Here is a 22,159-nt window from a genome sequence, read left to right as displayed (position 1 = left end):
TTGGAGCCGTGGCATGTCATAAAGTCTTCAAATATTAAGAGACCTAGAGGGGAGGGTTATTAGAAGTTAGGAGGGAGATACAAAGAGAAGACCGTAGAAGCTAAGAAATATTGAGGTTAAAAGAGTAAAGTAAATCAGCAGGCAGACAAAATTTAAAAAGAAAAAACAGAGAGGGTCTACTAAAAGAGAAAGTCTAAGTGGCTCTCACCGTGTCAGTACTTACAAAAGTATGTTCCCTATGTGGCAGTGTGCTGGGTCCAGGTTTAATAAAATTTGACGTGATCTGACATTATTCCTGGCTTTCCTTTTAAATGTCAAATGTAAAAGTAATGCTGAACTCTAGGCAAATATAAAGGGCACCAATTAATGTTGCTCTGTATTTATGTATTTTTTTTTTTTAAATACAAGCAGTGTAATTACCTGAATTGGACTCAGTATCAGCCTCTTGCAGTCCATTTACAGCAGAGCTCAGGCTGGGAGAAGGAGAGGCAACACAGGGGTATTGTATTTAGCTGTTATATTAAAGCTCCAACTCCACCCTTCCAGCATGTCAGTTCTGCAATAAAAGAGCCTACCTGCTGGCAATCTTTAATGTTTATACTTTGTTTCCACTTTAAACAACCACGAGCATACAACACATTTTACCATTAAGGCGGTTATCCCTGCAGGGTAAATTCAACAGTCATGGCACTGCAGAGCATAAAAGGCGTAATAAAACAGATTATGAGCCAGATCTACAAGTATTTATATAGTGCCAATAAGTTATGAAGTGATTTTTGCATGTTATACATTAAGGCCCTGTTCACTTCACTCCTTCAATGAAGGGGCTCAAAGTTCACCGCACAGGAATACGCAGCGATCCGACCCGCACATCAGTCCCTGTTCTTAAGGGGCTTACCATCTAAGGACCTTATTTCACATACACACAATAGAGCCAGTTAACCTACCAGCATGTCTTTAGAGTGTGGGAGGTAACTGGTGTATGTAGAGAAAACCCACACAACCACAGGGAGAACATGCAAACTCCATGCAGGCAGTGGTCTGGTTGGGATTCAAACTAAGCACTCTAGTGTCCCTCCCTTCTAGATTGTAAGCTCTAACAAGCAGGGCCCTCTGATCCCTCCTGTATTGATTTGTATTGTAAGTGTACTGTCTGCCCCATGTTGTAAAGCGCTGCGCAAACTGTTGGTGCTATATAAATCCTGTATAATAATAATAATAGTGCTGCAATGGTGACCAGTAAGTCACAGTTACCTTTAACCACTTGACCTTGAAGATTTAACCCCCCCTTCATGACCAGGCCGTTTCTTTGCGATACCGCACTGCTTTACTTTAACTGACAATTGCGCAGTCATGCGACACTGTACCCAAATAAAATTAATGTCATTTTTTTCCCCCACAAATAGAGCCTTCTTTTGGTGGTATTTGATCACCACCACATGCAGACTGGTCGGTCTGTGCCCAAATAGGGAGGCTTCCAGGAAGGCTTGCGTGTCCCTGCTCTTTCTCTACTCATCTGGAACCTCTCCCTACTGCTAATACTGTCCCTGTCCCTACACTAACGACACATAAAATGCGTGCCAAGTCTGGGAGCCAGGATCCTAAAGGGGTTGTAAACCCTCCCGGTTTTTCACCTCAATGCTCTCCATCCATTGAGGTGAAAAACCTCTTGTATTGCACCAGGCCCCCCCCTCCCCATTTTACTCACCTGAGCCCGTTTGTTTCCACGCCACAGACGCGCACACCCTCTCTTGCCGGGGTCTTGGCTCTTGATTGGATAGATTGATAGCAGCACAGCCATTGGTTCCCGCTGCTGTCAATCAAATCCAATGATGCGGGCACAGGGGGCAGTGCTAAGTCCTGCTGTCTGTGTCTATGGATGCAGCAGCAGGACGCGGGAGCGCACCCGCACGGGTGCCCGGAAAGAGAGCGCTTCTCCGACGGGTCATTCGATGCGGGGAGGAGCCAAAAGCGCCACAGAGGGACCCCAGAAGAGGAGCCTCAGGGCCACTCTGTGCAAAACCAACTGCACAGAGGAGGTAAGTATAACATGTTTGTTATTTTAAAAGAAAAAAAAAGGGAACCTTAAGTGTCCCTTTAAATAGACTCTGCCTAACCCAATATGGCTGCCAGAGTCGCATGGGACAGCAGCATTCTACCGGATAACTTCCCCCAGTGATCCAGAAAATCATGTGCCTCCTGATTTCCTCTCCCTCTGCAGTTCTGCTGCGGCTGAGCGCCACCTGCCATGGAGAAAGTAGTCTTCACCTGCCTATATGCGGTACCTCCTGCGGATCCCAATTCTACTCTTGATTCAGTTAGTAACTTTAATTGATGATAATAACCAAAAGCATGTTGATGGGTGTGGAGATCCGTCCTATTTCTAAATGCAAGACAAATAGGAATTTGACGTGTTCTAGACTGATGAGAACTAGGTGAGGCACTTACATAATCTTCGTAACCTGTATAAGTTATGTATCATTAATCAAAGGCATGATTTGACAACCCTGTAGAGCTTTATTGATGCTTCTGTATTTCTCCCTGTATTGAATTTATGGTAAAATGGTGCTGTGTTAAATATATTTCCGTGGATTTAATTATTATTATTATTATACACAATTTATATAGCGCCAACAGTTTACGCATCGCTTTACAATGTAGAGGGGAGACAGCACAATTACAGTACAGTTTAATACAGAAGGTACAGGAGGGCCCGGCTCGTAGAGCTTACATTCTAAAGGGAGAGGGTGGTGTTATAAAGGTAATAGATGTGGGGAATGATTTGATGGGGGTGGCTTGGGGACAGTTCTTAGATGGGTGTGGGATAGGCTTCCCTGAATAATGAGTTTTCAGGGATCTCCTAAAGGTGGACAGGTTGGAGGCTGATCGGACATACCGGGGCAGGGAGTTCCAGAGGATGGGAGAGGCTCTGGAGAAGTCCTGAAGGTGAGCATGGGAGGAGGTAACAAGGGAGCCAGAGAGCAGGAGGTCCTGGGAGGAGCGGAGGGGACGATTTGGGCAATATCTGAAGATGAGGTTGGTGATGTAGCTGGAGGCGATGTTGTGGATGGCCTTGATTTAACCACTTCAGATCCGGGCCATTGCCAAATGACGGCAACAGCGCGGATCTACATTGCCGGGACGACGTCTATTGATGTCGCCCCGTGCACGAGCGGCCTGCGCGCCCCCTGCAGGGCGCGCGCGGTGCGCTCGGTGATCAGCGAGTCTATGAGACTCGCCTGATCACAGATCAGAGTAAGGGGTCGGTCCCGACCCCTTACCACATGATCAGCTGTCAGCCAATGACAGCTGATCATGTGACATCAACAGAGCCGGTAATCGGCTATTTTTCCTCCTTGCGCTGATAGCGTGAGGAGGAAAAAAAAAAAACCCGATCACCGGCGGCCGTGATCGGGACATCAGTCTCGATCACGGCGATCATCTGTCCCTGCCAGTGACACAGCAATAGGCAGCAGTGCTGCCTACCAGTGCCCACCAGCGTCACCCATCAGTGCCATCAATCGGTGCCACCCATCAGTGCCCACAGTGCCACCCATCAGCGCCCACATCAGTGCAACAGTGCTGCACATCAGTGCCACCTATCAGTGCCCATCAGTGCCACCTTATCTGTGCCCATCAGTACCGCCTTATCTGTCCCTATCAGTGCTGCCTTAACTGTGCCCATCAGTGCCGCCTTTTCTGTGCCTATCCGTGCCCATCAGTGCAGCCTATCAGTGCCCACCAGTGCCACCTCATCAGCGCATATCAATGAAGGAGAAAAATTACCTGTTTGCAAAATTTTACAACAAAGTATTAACATGATTTTTTTTTTTTTTTTTCAAAAAGTTCCATCTTTTTTTGTTTAGCAAAAAATAAAAACCCCAGCTGTGATTAAATACCACCAAAAGAAAGCTCTATTTGTGGGAAAAAACTGATAACAATTTCATTTGGGTACAGTGTTGTATGACCGCGCAATTGTCATTCAAAGTGCGTCAGCGCTGAAAGCTGAAAATTGGTCTGGGCAGGAGGGGGGTTAAAGTGCCCAGTAAGCAAGCGGTTAAAAAGATTTAATCTTTTATTGGCACAGGCAGAGTATGCTTACTACCGAACCTAATGCCAAAATAGGTGCAGACGTATTCATGGTGTGGTCTGCAGTCAGGACTGTGAAGACATTTACACCTCCTAAGGCCTTCTTCACATTGGCATGAAAAGCAGCTGTTTGAGGCACGTTTTTAATGATCCTCAAATGCCTAGTAAAGCTATCTGCATATGATAATATTGAAAGCACACAGAGAAGTTCGCATTATCAAAACATGAAGCGTTTGCTTCGCTGCACTTTAGAAATGAAGCTACATGTCGTGTTTGGATGGAGTTGAACCATCTCAACTCCTTCTAGCCAATGGTAACGTGCCATAAACGTGCCAACACGTGGTTTGGCCTTGTTCACCAAAAAAAGATAAAAAAGAGCTGCCTGGGGTGCGTTTTTAATGTGTATTTGGGACACTTTTTTTAACACACAATAAATGTTCATCAAACATGACGAACAACGCGCATTAATGATATAGGCATGGTTATCGGCATTATTTGAGCAAGTATGAACAAGGTCTAACACCGATGTAAACAAATGGAATGCAGCGTGAAATTGTGACAGCTTCAGTCATTACATAATTAGAACACAACATGGCACATAGGGGTTGATGTACTAAAACTGGAGAGTGCATAATCTGGTGCAGCTGTGCAAAGTAGCCAATCAACTTCAGCTTGTTCAATTAAAGCATTTGTAAAGGCTGAAGGTTTTTTTACCCTCATGCACCATTCAACCCCCCTAATACTTACCTGAGCCCAATCTTCCTCCAGCAAAGTGCAAGTAAGCCTCGTCTCTCCCTCCTCATTGGCTTAGACAACCATTGGCTCCTGCTGCTGTCAGTCGCAGCCAGTGAGCCAATGGGAAGAGGTGGGGCTGAGCCGTGGCTCTGTGTGTGAATGAACTTGCAGAGCTGCGGCTCAGGAGCGAGCCTGCTCATGTCCCCCCCCCCCCCCCCCATTGCAAGCTGCTTGCTTGGTGGGCACTTGGCAGGAGGGAGGGGCCAGGAGTTCTGGTGGATCCCCAAGAAGAGAAGGATCAGGGCTACTCTGTGCAAAAACAATGTATGACAGTGTAAGTATGACAAGTTTATTTTTGTTTTTTTAAATTTACTTTAAAGGAGTTTTATGCTCTCAGGGTTTTTCAACTTAAAGCGGAGTTCCACCTAGAAATGGAACTTCCGCTGTCTGGAATTCTCCCCCCCTCTGGTGTCACATACCTATTTAATACAGGTATTTGCTCGACTTCCGACCCCTCTTCCGTCCATGTCCGGCCCCTCCTCCATCGCCCCCGCTATCTTCTGGGAGACACACAGGTCCTAGGAGGGATCATTCAGAGAACGCAGCATGACTCGCGCATGTGCAGTAGGGAACCAGGCTGTGAACTGCACTTCCTGATTCCCTTACTTAAGATGCCGGCGCCTCCACCCGGAGCCAAGGGACAGGTCGACTTTGGATGAGTACATCGCGGGCTCCCTGGACAGGAATGTCCTTATTTTAAAAGTCAGCAGCTACAATATTTGTAGCTGTTGACTTTAATTTTTTTTTTTTTTTTTTTTTATCCAGGTGGAACTCCGCTTTGAGGCATTCTTTGCATTAAGGTGAAAACCCTTTTGTGCTGCACCCCCCCCCCCCTTTTTTTCTTACCTAAATCGATCGTTCCAGCAACGGGGACGAGCACAGCAGCTCCAGCCGCTGTCTATGGTCCTCATTGGATAGATTGATAGCAGCAGGAGCCATTGGCTCCTGCTGCTTTCAATGAAATCCAGTGACACGGGGGGCGGGGCCAAGTCCTGCTGTCTGTGTCAATGGGCGCAGCAGCAGGACTCAGGAGCGCGCCCGCACGAGTGCCCCCATGGAATGCGGCTCTCCGAGGGGGCACTCGAGAAGAGGAGGAGCGCCGCCAGGGGACCGCAGAAAATGAGGATTGGGGCCACTCTAAGCAAAACCCCTGCACAGAGGAGGTAAGTAGACCATGTTTGTTATTAAAAAAAAAAAAAAAAAAACCTTTACAATTACTTTAATATCACTTTAAAAGAGAAGTATGGTGTTGTTTGTTTGTTTTTTTGTTTTTTTTATTCATACTTACCTGGGTGGATGGAGCATCAGACCGATGCTGAGGATGTCCCCCGCTGTCTGCACTGAGAACCGACCCACCGAACATCGCCGATAGCTCGGTTCTCACAGATCCCTGATGGGAGAGCTGCTGACTGTTTGTTTTTTTTATTTTTTACCTTTTTATTTACCTTTAGATATCCTTAACCATAATAGAGTGGCTGACAGTGCTTTACAGAATTGGGTTCACAAACACTTTAATGTTACTTTCAATCATATAATAAACTGCAGCTTTCGTTAAATGACGCCTAATTATTCAGGTCCTTCCTATTATGCGGTGACAACTGTCTGCCAATTGTGATTCTATGTTGTCACCCCTTCACATGAACTAGTGATGGAGACAAGAAGTGGCAGTGCCAACACACATCATGGAGTCATGGACTGTTATCAACATCAGGAATCTTATGCAGAGCAGTGATCTGCAACCAATACTGGAAAGAGTCCTATAGACTGAAAGAGGCTGCAGGAGACCAGCCATATCGAGATACAAAACAGGAAGAATAAAGAAAAAAATGTAAGCTGTAAGGGGTTTGTGATGTCCCTGATTAGTATAATGGATTAAACCAGTCTGACAAGTAAATATAAATCCCATAATTTAAAGGTTTACTTTGTATAAAGCTGTGATTTGGGGAAATGCAAAAAGTGGCCTCAATAATCTAAAAATCTCCTTAATGATTTAAAACTGTTATTGTCTTTACCAGACCCATCCCATCATTAATTCTGCATTGTTGTTTTTCCTGTTTTACTGGTGGCTGAGTTGGATATTTTGCTGTTCATATTGTGGAGTCTGTTTGTTTTCAGGGAAGTCTGTCTTTAGTGGAATTGGTGCATGGAGGAGATTGCAAGAGTGACGCCATTCTAGGAAGAACATGTCATACCGAGCTCTCTGTGGGTTCTCTGCGAGGGAAAATAGGAATGACAAATATACCTAATGAGTGTAGATTAAGTAATATTAATTTTCTATTGCCATAATGAAGTCCATGCACACACATTTTGTTGCTGTTAATTCTTTATTTGATGGTTTTATAGTTCAGACATCCAAATCTGCTAAAACTAATTTCAGGGAGGTTTCAAACTCATTTCAGGGAGGTGACGCTTCGAATCGGCACCACCCCCAATAAAATGCAGCCTTACCAGTGCCAATTAAATGCAGCCTGATCAGTGCAAATTAAATGCAGCTATACCAGTGCCCAATGAAATGCAGCCTGATCACACAGCTGCTAGGGCCTGGCTGCTGGGGCCAAGGGTCTGGCTGATGGAGCTGGGCTGCTGGTCCAGGGGTCTGGCTGCTGGAGCTGGGCTGCTGGTCCTGGAGTATGGCTGTTGGGGCCAAGGGTCTGGCTGCTGGTCCTGGGGTCCGGCTGCAATAGGGCTGGTGAGCCATCCCAGTCAGAGAATTCCCCAGAAGGAAGGGGGTGGGCTGAGGCAGAGGGGGGAACAGCCCATACTGCTGTCCCCAGCCTGCTGCATGGGTACTTTTTTTGGGGTCGGTCCGGCCGATTCAGCTGGGAAGGAGGGGGGTGCGCAGAGACAGAGAGAAGACTGTGATCTGCGGGCTGTAGCAATTAAAAGACAAAATATATTAATTGCTACAGCCTGCAGATCAGTCTCTGTCTCTGCGCACCCCCCTCCTTCCCAGCTGAATCGGCCGCACCGACCCCCAAAAAAAAGTACCCATGCAGCAGCCAAAGCAGGTTGGGGACAGAAGTATGGGCTGTCCCCCTCTCTGCCTTCAGCTCGCAGCGCCTTGCATCCGCCTGTCACTCAGCCACAGACAGAGCGGCCGTCCTCCATTCAGCCGCTCGTGCTGCTCTGTCTGTCTGTGGCTGAGTGACAGACCCAGCCGGGAGATCGCACTGCGCTCGCGAGTGTCCAGGAGCCCGCAGCCAAATGCGGCTCACGGGAGACTTGAGATGTCTGATAGTAATAATACATACAGAGGAATGCAATAAAACATTGGCAACATTTTCTTGCAGCATGGCCCTTTGGAACGTTCTTCACCGCATTCAAAAAAAAAAATTTAGAGCACCCCTGTCCCCGTGTGCTCACACACAGAAGCAAACACATATGTAAGTCCCGCCCACATATGAAAATGGTGTTCAAACCACACTCAACACATGTAACCGGTAAAAAATTTTAAAGTGTCGCCTATGGCGATTTTTAGGTACCGAAGTTTGGCGTCATTCCACGAGCGTGTGCAATTTTGAAGCGTGACATGTTAGATATCTATTTATTCGGCGTAACTTCATCTGCAAAAAAATTGGGCTAACTTTACTGTTTTTTTTGTATTTTTTTTTTTAAAGCACAAAACTGATTTTGATTTTTGATTTTGAACTGATTTAACACGTTAGAAAAATTACTGCGCAAATGCCGTGCAAGATAAAAAGTTGCAACAACTGCCATTGTATTCTCTAGGGTCTTTGCTAAAAAAAAACATATATATAAAATGTTTGGGGGTTCTATGTAATTTTCGAGCAAAAAAATGATGATTTTTACATGTAGGAGAGAAATGGCAGAATTGGCCTGGGCGGCAAGTGGTTCATTAATATAGAAAAGAATATTTCACACTGATGTCATGCATATCCTAGATTGTAAGCTCTAAGGAGCAGGGCCCTCTGATTCCTCCTGTATTGAATTGTATTGTACTTGTACTTTCTGCCCTAATGTTGTAAAGCGCTGCGTAAACTGTTGGCGCTATATAAATCCTGTATAATAATATCAATCCGTAGGTGTCCCCGAACTCTGCAGGCTGCTTGTCAGAGCTTGTCTCAGAGCTGATTATCGGTAACCTGGTGTAAAATGTCAATCCTGGCCTTCACACTACACTCAGCCCTCTGTTTTCTGGCAGCTTATAGCTAATTCCTTCAGCGTGACTCATTATAGGCCGGTGTCACATTATGGTGGCCGGCTCACACAGAAGGTACATAGGACAACCTTCTGCCTTATCACTCCCTGTAGTGTGATGTCACCATGAAGTGCGTGTAAAGTGACACATTCTATCACACCTGCTTCATGGGAAACACCTACAGCTACAACGTCCTGATATCTCTACATCTCCACCGATGGGAGGATCGCCCAATACTAATCCTCTCTGCTGTTTAAATAACACCTGCCAGTACAGGGTTCAGGTCTCATAGAGAGTGTACAGTATATATTATAATACATACCCATAGTCATAGTTTACTGATCTGACAGTAAATTCAAATTTGGTTGATACTGATTACTGGATTTTGCATTGTCATTGTCGCTGTTTGCATTGCCTTGCTGGATAACGCTGAATCCTCACGTAGTGATTACCAGTACAAGACTGACTTAATCACTTCACCGCCAGAAGATTTACCCCCCCCCTTCCTGACCAGGCCATTTTTTGCGATACTGACAATTAAACGTCATGTTGACACTATCCAAATAAAAGGTATTCCCCCCCCCCCCCCACGAATAGTGCTTGCTTTTGGTGGTATTTGATCACCTTTTGCGGTTTTTATTTTTTGCACTATAAACATAAAAAGAACAACTTTTTTTTTTTTTTACTTTCTGCTATAATACATAGCCCAAAAAAATATACAAATTTACAAATGTGTTCATCAGTTTAGGCCGATATATATTCTTCTACATATTTTTGGTAAAGAAATCGCAATAACCGTATATTGATTTGATTTGTGCAAAGGTTATCGCGTCTACAAACTATGGGATAGATTTAGGGACTTTTATTTATTTTTTTTACTGGTAATGGCAGCGATCTGCGATTTTTCAAATAAAAAATTCAAAAATGTATCCAAATAAAGGTATCCCCCCCCCCCCCCCCCACAAATAGAGCTTTCTTTTGTTGGCATTTGATCACCTCTGCGGTTTTTATTTTTTGCACTATAAACGTAAACAGAACAATATTTTTTTTTTTTCCTTTGTTATAATACATATCCCCAAAAAAATATATAAAATTACAAATATAGTCATTAGTTTAGGCCGATATAAATTCTTCTACATATTTTTTGGTAAAAAAATCGCAATAAGCGTATATTGATTGGTTTGCGCAAAAGTTATCGTGTCTACAAACTATGAGATAGGTATGGTCAGAGAAATAATTTGGTGGGATTTTATGGGTGCCAAGAAAAATAAGTTTAAATAGACATCAAGATAAAAAATGTAAATTACATTTTATTAGACAACGTTTAAAAATGTATGCTGGATATCCAACCAGAAACTATGGGATAGATTTAGGGACTTTTATTTATTTTGTATTGTTTTTACTGGTTATGGCTGCGATCTGCGATTTTTAGCGGGACTGCGACATTGCGGCGGACAAATCTGACCCCAAATGACACTTTTTGGGAACCGGTGACATTATTACATTGATCACTGCTATAAAAATGCACTGATCAATGTAAAAATTACACTGGCAGGGAAGGGGTTAAAACTAGGGGGCGATCAAGGGGTTAAGTGTGTTCCCTGGGTGTGTTCTAACTGTAGGGGGAACATGACTGAGATCACTGAGAACAGTAGATCCCTGTCATGTCACCAGGCAAAGCGGGGAATCTCCTTGTTTACATAGGCAGTTCTCCGTTCCGCCTCTCCTCACCGCGATTGCGGGTCGCTGGCAGACATCGAGTCCGCGGAATCCGAGGGCACTCCCCCGTGGCGCATGGCGGTGTGCGTGCGCATGCTATCCTCTTTGCGTGGACCGACGTACAGGTACGTCGGTTCGTGCAGGAGAGCTGACTTAACGCAGTATATCTGATTAAGCAGTTACAGCAACTTTTTTTTTTTATTTTGTTTTTTTGGGGGGGTAAATAAAAGCTGATCATTGTAAGCACCCCTGTCAGAGGCAAATGATTTTCCTCAACCCTCTGCTTCACTGCTACATCTGCTGGACAGCTTGGTCTGTTGAAACACAACAGCTTAAGCCGCCCCCCCCCCACCCCCCCTTCACATTTGACTGCGGCTTTAAAATCGTGCAACTTCATCTGAAATTGCATTATTTCAAAGCCACATGTCAGTGCGACTTTGTGTGCGACTTGGAAGACATATGTGCGGCTTCATGCACAGATGTCTATCCAAATCACACCCAAAATCACCAAAAGTGAGAGCAGGAACTACTTTTTTCAAAAAGGTGCGGCACCGCATATTCGGATCGAGTGTACCCAGACTTACTGAAAATGAAAAAGCCTAAGATTCCTAAAAAGCCTAAAATCCAAGAATTGGTAAGCCGCATTATATGAAATGTTTGCTTTTGAGTTGAGCTTCAAAGGTCGCTGTGCGCGCCGAGCCCCACTACAAGGAGGGACTTCAAGAGAGCTGATCTACCCAGAGATAGGCTTTAACCCTTTCTCGATCAGGGGTTATTAAAACCTTGATGCCCACCCCAAATTTAGCTGCTTTAGTATGCTATCGCTTGCATGTTTTTTTGTTTTTTTGTTTTTTTTTTGTCTGAATCGGTTCATTCCCTTTCTCAGGGCTTTTAAAAGTTTTGGCTGAAGTTCTACTTTATTGTAAAAAGTTGCCCCCTGTCTACATTTGCACTAGACACTAAAAAGATACACAGAGATTAGAGAGTTCTCAGCAGATCCGTTCTGGATGGATTAGACGTTCTGCGTGACTGGCATGCTTTTGGAAATCGCCCAATATCACATTGTCAGCCTTCCAGAGTACACACTGTGTACAGAATGGGAGAGCTGATAGTATTGGAGTTATCTACTCCTATCGGAGCCCTGCCTATTGTATTTCTTCCTTATTGGGGATTTCTGTTTTAATAAATGATACCGGGTCAGAAAACGAAATCTACATTCCAGATAACTTCTCTTCTATTATCTATCAGGATATGAAGCTGGTAATCATGCAGAATTTTTTTTTTTTCTGTAATCATATAGCTTGTCTTAGTATACAACACTCCAATGGAGTACATAGACCACCCCGTCCATCCACCGAATAAGGGTAAAGCGGGCGGTTTGGGGGGGGGGATTGCAGTAAAACCGAGGCTCGGCCCCTCAATACCTGTTTCGATGGTAGCTCAAAATTTAGGGTTTTGCCGCACTCTCGGAGGAGTAAAGAATGGTCACTCAGTTTAGTGAATGAAATATAGCAATGGTCACTATGAACACACAATTAAGTGCAAGGAAAACTAGCAAGAAAATGCTTTTCTTGCACATGATTGGATGATTTAAAGGGGTTGTAAAGGAATTTTTTATTTTTTTTTTAATTAAATAACAAACATGCTATACTTGCCTCCACTGTGCAGCTCGTTTTGCACAGAGTGGTACTCTCTCACTGTATCACTCGGCCCCTCCTCCTGGCGCACCGCGTCATTGGATGTGATTGACAACAGCGCAAGCCAGTGGCTGCACTGCTTTCAAGCCATCCACTCTAGCCAATCAACGGCCAGGCTGAGCGGCAAAGAGGACATTGGGGGCGAGCGCAGCAGGTTTAGGGGCTCAGGTAAGTAAAACGGGGGGGGGGGCGGTATTGTCGGAAGTTTTTTCACTTTAATGCATAGGATGCATTAAGGTGAATAAAATGCAAACCTTTACAACCCCTTTAAGTGAATTTGTAATAAATGTATTTCCTGAGTGACAATTCTGTATGTAATCATTCTCACTGACTGCTTGTTTTCCACCCTCAGTGCAACCCTGTAGTTCACCTAGAATCCGGGGCCACATGCAAACACTAATGTGTGTGTTCCCTATTGCCCTGTTATAGTAGTGATTTCTATCAATCTCATGTAATGTGTCTCCAGGCTATGACTGTCTCCTTAGCACGTCTTAGCAGTCTCCAGCAACTGCTATGGCATGTTCACAGTCTCTGACAGTCTCCTGCAGCATGTGTGCAATCTCTGACCATCTCTTGTATTATGTCTGCAGTCTCTGACCATCTCTTGTATTATGTCCGCAGTCTCTGACCATCTCTTGTATTATGTCCGCAGTCTCTGACCATCTCTTATATTATGTCCGCAGTCTCTGACCATCTCTTGTATTATGTCCGCAGTCTCTGACCATCTCTTATATTATGTCCGCAGTCTCTGACCATCTCTTATATTATGTCCGCAGTCTCTGACCATCTCTTGTATTATGTCCGCAGTCTCTGACCATCTCTTGTATTATGTCCGCAGTCTCTGACCATCTCTTGTATTATGTCCACAGTCTCTGACCATCTCTTGTATTCTTATGTCTGCAGTCTCTGACCATCTCTTGTATTCTTATGTCTGCAGTCTCTGACCATCTCTTGTATTATGTCCGCAGTCTCTGACCACCTCTTGTATTATGTCCGCAGTCCCTGACCATCTCTTGTATTATGTCTGCAGTCTCTGACCATCTCTTGTAATACGTCCGCAGTCTCTGACCATCTCTTGTAATACGTCTGCAATTGCTGACCATCTCTTGTATTATGTGTAGCAAGGTCCCAGGCCTCCTCTAGTCTATTGAGAACCTTTAGAGCCAAGAACTGCTGACATCCTTCTGTACAGAGTGGGTTGTGAGGTATAGTGGGTGTAATGCAAGTTAGATTCATGGGCGCCAGACGCTTCTTGAATGCAAAGAGATTTTATTGCTCTTAAACAGAGCTTTGGGAGAGAGGGTTAGGGCCAGGACACCCTTAAGCAAGTGCAAGGTTAATTGGCAGACTCAGAGACTTCTACAAGAGGACAGCCATGCAGGGAAAGAATCCAGCAAGACACCACATCTGCATGTGTAGGAATGCTGTCTCCTATGGCAACAGTTTTGAGCTTCCAGTTTCTCTCAATAAACTAGATGATTCACTGCCACTGAATCCCCTGAGCTCTTCCAATCTTCACTGTAGTATCTTCCTCAAGCGTCACCCCCGCTTCTGTCTTGGGTCCCTAGCTTGGCACTCCAGATACTTCTCAAGCTTCACCCCACTGGCCTGCTGGTCCCTGGCTTGACACACAAGGCTGCTCTGCAAGCCTCACCTCCGCTGGCTGGGTCCCTGGCTTGATACCCACTGAAGTTTCCAGACTCTTCACCTTCCCAGGTTGGTGAGAATTCTGCTCCGGTACTTGCTTCAGTTACTCCCTGTGGTCCCTGGTAATAAGGTGGATGGTCTCTTAGCTTCCCCTCTACCTCCGACCACGACAGGTTCTCCGGCCGGCAGAACCGTCACTTCTGGTTGGACTGCAAGCCGCAGTCCCAATCCTGCACTGCTCTCTTGCGTCTGGATAGGCCCTCAGACAGCCTAGCAGCCAGATGTGCCCGGAATAGGTCCAAACTCTGGCTTAGCAACCCGGGCAATACAACACACGTCCACCCAGACAGCCATCCAGGTGGCACAGAACCCCCGATCACCTAACTCCACCCAAATATATAAGTTGAAAAATTGGAATACCCCCAGGCAGGACTTTAAATTGGCAACAACACTAAAAAGTAGGTAAAAAAATTGTTTTATTAAACAAAGTAAAAAAATCATCACAAGATGATTGTTAAAACATACATTGACATAAAACACAAATATAGATAACAAATTGTCTTGCAATAGAATACAAAGGTACGTATATTAAGTAGTTGCTCTCCAGTATCCGAAAATACTTACCAGTACCCAACGTTTGAGAAAAGCTTTCCCGTAACCAACGCGTTTCAGGTTCAAAGCCCTTTCATCAAGGGTATTTATATAGGAGAATTTGAATTCTGGTAGATAACAGAAAATAGAGCATAACATAGTTTATAATGCAAAGCATCACATTGACAGGTATAATGAGCATGGTGCATCCCAGGTTCAGAAAGTCAACCTACCAAGATAGAGTGAATGGCACAGCAGTCAAGTACACAGAATATTCAGGCAAGGATGCAATTTTCGTTGTCAGTGGATGGCGTATATGGAGGTCTAATTCAGCCTAAGGGTTGAAAGTGTCATAGCCCGCAGGTAATAACGTTTCACTAGTCCCTCAGGCAAGAGGATGTACAGCTAGGAACAGGAGCTGGAAAGGGAAAGAACAGACAAGGGAAAGGGGGGCGATAATACTAGTCTACCAGACCTTGCCAAAATCACATACTAATCCAGTACCAATACATCAACAATCATAATGCACAGCCTAAGAATCTGCAAACCAAGTACATTCTTCCTATCAATGGGTACAAAAAATGCTATTTTCTGTTATCTACCAGAATTTTAATTCTCCTATATAAATACCCCTGATGAAAGGGCGTTGAACCTGAAACGCGTTGGGTACCGGAAAGCTTTTCTCGGACGTTGGTTACCGGAAAGTATCTTCAGATACTGGAGAGCAACTACCTAATATACGTACCTTTTTATATTCTATTGCAAGACAATTTGTGTCTTATGTCAATGTATGTTTTAGCATATGTATGTTAGTATAGTATGTTTATTTTTTTCACTTAGTTTAATAAACTATTTTTACCTACTTTCTAGTGTTGCCAATTTAAAGTCCCAACTGGGGGTATTCCAATTTTTCTATGTACATAGGTATGTGGAAAACTCACTAGATGTTCTGGTATGGTGAAAACATTGATCTACAAATATATAGGTTCTCCCAGCAGGCCAAGGGATTCAAGAAAACCCCTGCCCATTGGCTGAGATACCCCATATACTCCTAATCTGTTCTCGCTTTGTCCTTCTCTTATCTAATGTCACCAGGTACCCGGCCACCTAGCAGCAGAAGAGAGAAGTGCAGCAATTCCAGACTTAGGGTGAACTCAATTGATCCCTAACAATTAGCCAAGGTAACTACACCTGGCATGTAAATTTTAGGAGCAACCCTGCCTAAACGTGCTACATACGTCTGCAGTCTCTGACCATCTCTTGTCTTAAAGTGATTAAGTCTGTTTTTTGTTTTTTTAAATAATAAACATGTTATACTTACCTGCTCTATTGCAGTGGATTTGCACAGAGCAGCCTGGACCCTCCTCGGGTCCCTCTTCGGCTCCCCTGGCCCCTCCCTCCTGTTGGGTGCCCCCACAGCAAGCAGCTTGCTATGGGGGCATCCAAGCCGAGTCACAGTTCCCTATGTCCATTCAGACACGGAGCTGCAGCCCGGCCCCACCCCATTTCTTTTCTCATTGGCTGACTGACTTTGACTGATAGCAGCGGGAGTCAGTGGCACCGCGCTGCTGTTTAAGCCAATGAGGAGGGGAGTCCCGGACAACCGAGACATTCCTACAACATTGCTGGAGCTAGAGGGACCTCAGGTAAGTATTAAGGGGACTGAGGGGGGCTGCTGCACACAGAAGGCTTTTTATCTTTATGCATTGATTGCGTTAAGATAAAAAACCTTCTGATTTTACAATCACTTTAAGTCTGCAGTCTTTGGCCATCTCTGGCCATCTCTTGTATTATGTCTGCAATCTCTGACCATCTCTTGTATTATGTTTGCAGTCTCTGACCATCTCTTGTATTATGTCTGCAGTCTCTCACCATCTCTTGTATTATGTCTGCAATCTCTGACCATCTCTTGTACTATGTCTGCAGTCTCTGACCATCTCTTGTATTATGTCTGCAGTCTCTCACCATCTCTTGTATTATGTCTGCAATCTCTGGCCATCTCTTGTATTATGTTTGCAGTCTCTCACCATCTCTTGTATTATGTCTGCAGTCTCTGACCATCTCTTGTATTATGTCTGCAATCTCTGACCATCTCTTGTACTATGTCTGCAGTCTCTGACCATCTCTTGTATTATGTCTGCAGTCTCTCACCATCTCTTGTATTATGTCTGCAATCTCTGACCATCTCTTGTACTATGTCTGCAGTCTCTCACCATCTCTTGTATTATGTTTGCAGTCTCTCACCATCTCTTGTATTATGTTTGCAATCTCTGACCATCTCTTGTCTCATGCCCATAGTCTTATTATTAAGACTGTTGTGTGTCTTCTGTCTCTGATAACGAGAATTTACCAAATCTTATGTGCTGCCCTTTGGTGATGTTGGGGCCACACTTGAGGCCCCCATATCAAGAAAGTTGACCACTATTGACCTACAATGTAATTCAGGGCTCATGTAAAGTGGAAAGAAAAAACCTTGCCATTTGCACAGTTGGGATAGATGAAATCTCTCACATACACAGGGGCACTGCTAAAGCGTGAAGTGAAACATGAAGCGTGAATTAAAGAAGGGACATAATGATCATTTTTTTTCTCACGTCTACTGCTCAAGTACTGTAGCTGTAGGGTGTAGCTGTGATAATTACTACCAAATATTGACAATGATTTTGGTTGGATCAGGCCACACTTTCACCTAATGTAAGGGGGCACTCTGATGGGGACATCTGATGTAAGGGAGCACTCTTAGGCTTAATGTACACGGGACGTTTTTACAACCTCCCCTGAATGATTTAACCTGACAGATAATAACCCACGTTTGGCCACGTTTAAATGCCGCGTTAAGCAGCGTTTAGCTGCGTTTGCGTTTAGAAGAGTTTGGGGGGGGGGGGAAATAATTTTTTTTTTTCAGAATAGCCAAAATATGAAAAATGCCTATAAACAAAACGCGATGGAGACACATGATGTAAGGGGACACTCTGGGGACACATGATGTAAGGGGGCACTCTGATGGGGACACATGATGTAAGGAGGCACTCTGATGGGGACACATGATGTAAGGAGGCACTCTGATGGGGACACATGATGTAAGGAGGCACTCTGATGGGGGCACATGATGTAAGGAGGCACTCTTATGGGGACACATGATGTAAGGAGGCACTCTGATGGGGACACATGATGTAAGGAGGCACTCTGATGGGGGCACATGATGTAAGGAGGCACTCTGATGGGGACACATGATGTAAGGAGGCACTCTTATGGGGACACATGATGTAAGGAGGCACTCTGATGGGGACACATGATGTAAGGAGGCACTCTGATGGGGACACATGATGTAAGGAGGCACTCTGATGGGGGCACATGATGTAAGGAGGCACTCTGATGGGGACACATGATGTAAGGAGGCACTCTGATGGGGACACATGATGTAAGGAGGCACTCTGATGGGGACACATGATGTAAGGAGGCACTCTGATGGGGGCACATGATGTAAGGAGGCACTCTGATGGGGACACATGATGTAAGGAGGCACTCTTATGGGGACACATGATGTAAGGAAGTACTCTGATGAGGACACACGATGTAAGGAAGCACTCTGATGGGGACGCATGATGTAAGGAAGCACTCTGATGGGGACGCATGATGTAAGGAAGCACTCTGATGGGGACGCATGATGTAAGGGAACACTCTGATGGGGACACCTGATATAAGGAGGCACTCTGATGGGGATACATGATGTAAGGGGGAACTCTGTTTGGGACACGTGATGTAAGGGGGCACTCTGTTTGGGACACGTGATGTAAGGGGGCACTCTGATGGGAACACCTGATGTAAGGGGCCACTCTGGTGGGGACACATGATGTAAGGACTCTGATGGGACACTTGATTTAAAAGGGCACTCTGATGGGGACACCTTATGTAAGGAGGCACTCTGATGGGGACACCTTATGTAAGGAGGCACTCTGATGGGGGCACATGATATAAGGAGGCACTCTGATGGAGACACATGATGTAAGGGGGCACTCTGATGGGGGCACATGATATAAGGAGGCACTCTGATGGAGACACGTGATGTAAGGGGGCAATCTGATGGGGACACCTGATATAAGGGGGCAATCTGATGGGGACACCTGATGCAAGGGGACACAGACCTGCAGCATATACCACCACCTACCTTCTGCCTGTCTGGTGCTAAAAGGTACAGGGGAACTCTGATGGGGACACATGATGTAAGGGGGTGCACTGAAAATTGATAATAAATAATATGGAAATGCTATGGCTCTTGTACATTGCTTATTTTTTGATAGACACAACAATGACTATATATACTGTATACTAAGATTGGTGTCATAGCACAAACATGTCATTTAGACCTCTACTGGAAGAAAATTTTACTGACTGGGCCCTCCTGAAGTTTTATGTAATACCCCTTCTATATGGGAAAACAGGTGGAGTGATTTACTGAAAGAGGTGAGAATCCTCACTAAAAAAAAAAAAAAGTGGACATATTCACTTCAATTATCCAACCATGAGAAAGGAATCTGCACATAATTTGGTATTAAAAGTAAATTGGAATCTTCTTTTCACATGATTAGATAATTCAATTGAATACTCATGCAATTCTTAGAGTGAAGATTCTCAACTCCTTTAGTGAATCTGCCTCAGTCCCTCTGCTAGTGATGGCCGATAACTGCACAGGGTAAAGCCACCTCTTTTTCCAGCTGCAAGCCTAGTGTGCCTAATAATGAATCCGGACCTGACAGTTGATATTGTGTGCCCTAGGACTGCTGTCATTGGAATATGTTTAAGCCGTCGGGTCACCTGAATGTTTTATATCTGGAGCTGTGCTAAAAGACATCTTCAGTAATCGGATTGTGTGAACACCGCTGTTCTTTTGGTTTGGTGCACTGTGCGATCCTTTCAGTTCAGCGCACTGCAATAAATGCTACATGCACCATTTGTGGTTGGTTTTGGTGCGATACCCCTTTTGGTGTGAATAGGTCCTTACAGCCAGTTATATTGTGGCTTCTGGTGTGTGCTGTGAAAGGAAAGGGCAATGTGCTAATTACAACTCATGACACTTTTTTTTTTTTTTTTTAAACTTTTTTTTGTAACTTTTTTTAAAGAGTCACAAAGTGAAATTTAATAAATCCTTTTGCATGGCAGCACATTGCGGTGTGGTGTAGTGCAGTGCGTCAGAACAAAAGGTTTCACTGAGTAAAAACGCAGCATGTCATTCTTTTTCTCAGCGCACACCCTCACAGTGCGGGGTGTAAACTGAACACATAGACATAAGATAATGGTAAATTGCCTTGTCTATATGTTGGGCTGGGTACATAGTGGTGTGAATGGGCCCTAAATGTTTACTGTTGGATTATAGTAGATGAATGTGTTTGACTGAACATAACCCTCCTCACTATACTTACAGAATTTTAAAGAAGAATTCCATGTTGGAACCCCTCCAACTCCCTTGAAGCCTTCCTCCATTCATGTAACCCACTCCTACTGTATTTCCTCAGTTCATTTTAAAACATTTCAATTACGCATACTTTAAATAGCGAAGGCTGCTGGCCTTCCACGTGACCATATTGTCCTACAAACAGGGAAAGAGTCATTTCAGGTGCCACACATCTAATAAAACCCATTGGTTCTTTTCTTTTACTTCCTCTCCCAGCTGGGATCAATCACCAGAACATCTAGGGGTTCTAAAAAAAATTGCTGTACAAATGTAACAAACATTCATCACAAATTTGAGTAGAGAAATTCCTGGGATTAATGGGAAATGTACACACTCATACATGAAAAGTTGGAGATTAAAACTTCATAATTTATTGATTTGCAATGTTAAAAACCTTACATACTAAAAAATATGCACATTTGTCACAGTCGTTGTTATATTTATTTGTGCATCGGTATGACAGTATAGACTCCCAACATGTTTCGCCCACCAGGACTTCTTCAGGGAATCACTACCTGAAGAAGCCCCAGTGGTTGAAACTTCTTGGAAGTCTATGCCGTCATACCGCTGCAAAAATGGATATAATTGGGTGGCACAGTGGTGTAGTGGATAGCACTTTCGCCTAGCAGCAAAAGGGTCGCTGGTTCAAATCACACACTACCTGCCTGGAGTCTCCCTGTGCCTGCGTGGGTTTCCTACGGATACTCCGGTTTCCTCCCAAACGCCAAAGACACGTTGGTAGGGTAATTCGATTCTGTCTAAAGTGGCCCTAGTATGTGTATATATGAATGTGAGTTAGGGACCTTAGATTGTAAGCTCCTTGAGGGTAGGGACTGATGTGAATGTACAATGTATATGTAAAGCTCTGCGTAAATTGACGGCGCTATATAAGTACCTGAAATAAATAAATATAACATGACCATGTAACAGATGTGCATATTGTTTAACATCAAGGGTTCGTGGTGCTATAAATTGATGTGTCATTCACCCACACTACAAAACCCTACCATTAATAACAAATTCTGACCATATTTTGCTTAATGGTCAGAATCGATTTCCTATGATCGTCGGCTCCATCTAGTGGCCATATTGAGTTATTTGTCCTTAAAGCGGAGTTCCAGGCAAAAATTGAACACAAACCCCCTCATTTTTTGGATATTTTTTCTTTTTCATACCTTTTTGGTATGTTTTCTGTGGGACTTTTGACCCATGTCGCTACGGCGAGGCACGTCACTTCTGCGGTTTTATTGTGCACGCCTCTTTCCCCACCATTGCCTTCTGGGACCTGTGTGTGTCCCAGAAGAGGACTGAACCATTCAGAAAGCTCTGCACAACTCGTGCATGCGCAGTAGGAAACAGGCTGTGAAGCCGGAAGGCTTCACTTCCTGTTTCCCTTAGTAAGGATGCCAGTGCCTGCACCCGGAGCCGATGGACAGGTCGGCTTTGGTTGCCGACATTGCGGGCTACCTCAACAGGTAAGTGTCCTTATATTAAAAGTCAGCAGCTACAGTATTTGTAGCTGCTGACTTTCCATTTTTTTTTCACTCAGGCTGGAACTCTGCTTTAAATACCTTAATCAGGAAAATACCACATTATGACCACTGGATGGAGATGACGACCATAGCAAATTGCTGTATTAAGAAAAATACGGCCAGAATTCACGAGGGCAAGCAAAGGCTTGTAACATATGTCCAACAAATATTTTAGAAATAGCCCTCCAAGTGTTGGGAAATATTCCAAATTGGGTCACAGACAACAACAAAAAACACTAGGCTACCAACAGTCCAAACGAGACAGGCTGGGCCGATCCAAAGTTCTGGACCATGCCAAAGAGAAGGCTTTTTTTTTTTCTATTACATAGCAGATGGGTAACAATGGAACAGTCATTTTATCATCAATGTCAAAAGGGAACAAGAGAGAGCCTGAAGGCATCTAAAGTTTATCCATGAAATTCTTCTGAAAGTGCCTTTGACAGTCATGTAGAATTTTTTAGCCTTTGGAGTAACTCAT

The 22,159-nt window shown here is 44.3% G+C and overlaps 1 protein-coding gene across 1 annotated transcript in view; it reads left to right on the top strand.

The window, feature by feature from the left end:
* GALNT5 (polypeptide N-acetylgalactosaminyltransferase 5) overlaps positions 1–22,159 on the top strand; it is a 76,926-nt gene that overhangs the window by 12,399 nt on the left and 42,368 nt on the right. The gene's annotated exons all lie outside the window — the stretch shown is intronic.

This window comes from Aquarana catesbeiana, linkage group LG06, assembly GCF_042186555.1.
Source record: "Aquarana catesbeiana isolate 2022-GZ linkage group LG06, ASM4218655v1, whole genome shotgun sequence".
In the NCBI taxonomy this organism is placed as follows: Eukaryota; Metazoa; Chordata; class Amphibia; order Anura; family Ranidae; genus Aquarana; species Aquarana catesbeiana.
The sequence above is the reverse complement of the archived record's forward strand: the minus strand, read 5'-3'. Positions and strand labels throughout refer to the sequence as shown.